Consider the following 3,356-nt stretch of genomic DNA (forward strand, 5'->3'; position numbering starts at 1 on the left):
TTTTTTTTTTTTTTTTTAGTTTTCATTTCTAACGGGTCAGATCCGGCCCGCGGGCCGTAGTTTGCCCACGGCTGAACTAGACCAACTGAAGAGTATGTGCAGATGATCAATAAACATTTTTTAAATGCTCAATCTTAGTAGTCAGTGAATACAGAGTAATAATATTGACTAGTTTTCACTTTAAAAAATAATTCACAAAAATTTTAAATATTGATCATACACAGTGTTGGAAAGTTTGTGGAAATGTGAGCATTCTCATGCATGGTCTGTGGGAGTGTGACTTACTATGAGCTTTGAGCATGTGATCTGTATTAAGATATAAAATGCACACCATGCTTGGGCCCAACAATCTCACACAAACCATAGATAATTGTATACTGGTGCCCAAATGCCACCTGTCAAAGAAAAGCATTGCTTAGCATTTAATATCTAATCTAGACCTATCTAAGCATAGATCACATATATCTGGAACATAAAAAGAATTAGATTATACTCATTCTTCTTTAACATCTCTTACAGACTTCTGTATACTTAAATAATGCTTTTGTACATTTAAATAAAGTAATATTTAAAAATCTAACTGTGATCCTACACATCTCCACTTCTCCCTTCTCTCTGAGCCCATTTCTTAGACCTGGTTTAAACTTTTGATTTAGCACTCTCAAAATGTGACTAAAAACATATGTTTCATTATTTTTTTTAACTCTTTTTGGTTTTGGAAATATGTTTGTGAGATTTTTTAAAAATTGATTTCAGAGAGGAAGGGAAAGGTAGAGAGAGAGAGAAACATCAATGATGAGAGAGAATCATCGATCAGCTGCCTTCTGCATGCCCCACACTGGGGATTGAGCCTGCAACTCGGGCATGAGACCTGACCTGGGATCAAACTGTGACCTCCTGGTTCATAGGTTGACACTCAACCACTGAGCCATGCTGGCCTGGCTTGTGAGCATTTTGACAAAAGGTGATGCTTATCGCTCTGGCGGATTCAGGATTTTGCTCCTCCCAAAGTAAAGGGACCACCATTATGCCGTGTGCTCATTGTTGCCCCCGAGGCAGTCCTCCCATTGCTCTACTGACCATATTGCCAGAGGAAAATACATGTTTACACACAGGTTTACAAATATACTGTCCTCATAAAAAAAAAAAAAGCCTCCTTTCACCCAGCCAGTATGGCTCAGCTATTGAGCATCGACCCAGGAACCAGGAGGTCACTAGTTCAGTTCTGGGGCAGGGCACATGCCCGGGTTGTGGGCTTGATCCCCAGTATGGGGCGTGCAGGAGGCAGCTGATCAATGATTCTCTCTCATTATTGATGTTTCTGTCTCTCTCTCCCTCTCCCTTCCTCTCTGAAATCAATAAAAATATTAAATAAATATATGTCAGATCATTATGTTCTACACCTAAAATGAACACAATATTATATGTCTAAAAAAAAGAAAAACCCCCACTCTCACATATTTCAAATAAACACTCCCTCTCCCCACAGAGGGTAATAGTACTCTCAACCAAGAAGCCCTGAAAGCTGGACCCAGGGAGGTGGGGGGGGGGTGTTAGAGAGGAGGAAGGAGAGGTGGACAGTGACCCAGTCCTTGAGCCCAGATAAGAAGTCTGGATTTTATTTTAAGCATAACAGGCAGCCACTGAAGTGATGTGATCTGATAAATGTTTTAAAAAGATCACTCTGGCAGTTCCTTACAGACTGTGGGAGGAGTGAGCCAAGTTAGGATGCTGTTGGCAGTAGTTCCAGAATTAGATGATGGTGGCTTGGACTGGGGAGAATCTAATAGAAGTGACAAATGATCTGATGCAGGATATACTGTAGTATGTTGAAGGATTTGCTAATTAATTGAATTTAAGAGTAAATGAAAGGGAGAAATCAGGATGGCTCCTAGCTACGAAGAATATAAAGAAATCTTATGCTAAGGAGGTAAGAAAAAGGAGGAATAAAATATAATATTTCACAGTTAAATTTAGGAGATTAAATATTCCTATTTATTTGAACTTAATTCTATGGATCCCAAATTTGATGTTTTGTTTAGAGGGAATTTAAAAATGTGTCTGCCAAAAGCATTTAATATTTGGAAAGGATTCATGACTTTGACAGAAAAACAAGCATCATCCTATAGTTATGCTCTATGATGTAATTTACTGGACTTAAATTGGCTACATTTCATGATACACATTGAGGTTATAGCCATATTTCTTAGTTTCCTATTACAAAGCTAAAATGTAAAGTCATTTTTTGTCTTATAAAATCAAATAAACTAATCATATATACTCTTAATATTCTTGGAAGCCAACCCCATCCAGTTACTAAAATGGATGTCAGTTAAAACATTTTTTTAAATTGAATTCATTGGGGTGCCATCCTATATAATAAGACAGGAATATGCTAATTAGCCATTATGCTCTGAGGCGTAATGACCCAGAGCATCATGACCAGATCACGGATCAGCAGGAGGATGGGCCAGTGAGGTACAAGTGGGCTGCGAAGAGCTAGAGGAGGGGGCAGGGCAGCAAGCTATGAGAGGGGAGAGGGGGGAGGGAGGAGCTACAGGAGGGCGGGGCAGCGGGCGGAGAGCTACAAGAGGGCGGCAGTGACCTACTGGCACACAGATTTGTGCGCAGGGCTACTAGTTGGTTAATAAAATTATATAGCTTTCAAGTGTACAATTCTAAAATACATCACTGTATATTGTATTCTGTGTTCACCACCTCAAGTCAAGTCTTCCATCACCATGTATCCCCTTTTACCCTCTTCTACCTGCCCCTACCCCCTTCCCCTTTGGTAAGCACCACCCTGTTGTCTATGCTTATGATTTATTTTATCTTATTTTATCTTTGGCTTAATCCCTTCACCTTTTTCACCCAGTCCCCAAACTCTTCTCCCCTCTGGCAACCATCAGTCTGTTCTCTGTATCTATGAGTCTGTTTCTATGTGTTATTTTATTTTGTTTATTAGATTCCACATATAATCAAAGCATATGGTCTGTGTCTTTCTCTGATTGGCTTATTTCATTTAGCATAATAATACTTTCATCCATCCACGCTGTCACAAAAGGTAAGATTTCCTTCTTTTTTTAAGGCTGAGTAGTATTCCATTGTGTAAATGTACCACAGCTTTTTATCTACTCATCTCCTGATGGGCAGTTGGGCTGCTCTCAAATCTTGGCTATTGTAACAATACTGGAATGAACATAGGGGTGCATATATTCTTTTGAAATACTGCTTTTGGTTTCTTTGGATATGTTCCCAGAAGTGGAATTGCTGGGTTGTAAGGCAGTTTCATTTTTAATTTAAAAAAAAGTACATTTTATTGATTTTTTACAGAGAGGAAGGGAGAGGGATAGAGT

At 39.1% G+C, this 3,356-nt stretch overlaps 1 protein-coding gene across 7 annotated transcripts in view; it reads left to right on the top strand.

The window, feature by feature from the left end:
* Positions 1-3,356, top strand: part of BICD1 (bicaudal D homolog 1 (Drosophila)) — a 206,666-nt gene that overhangs the window by 20,941 nt on the left and 182,369 nt on the right. The gene's annotated exons all lie outside the window — the stretch shown is intronic.

This window comes from Myotis brandtii, unplaced genomic scaffold, assembly GCF_000412655.1.
Source record: "Myotis brandtii unplaced genomic scaffold, ASM41265v1 scaffold209, whole genome shotgun sequence".
NCBI classification, from domain to species: Eukaryota; Metazoa; Chordata; class Mammalia; order Chiroptera; family Vespertilionidae; genus Myotis; species Myotis brandtii.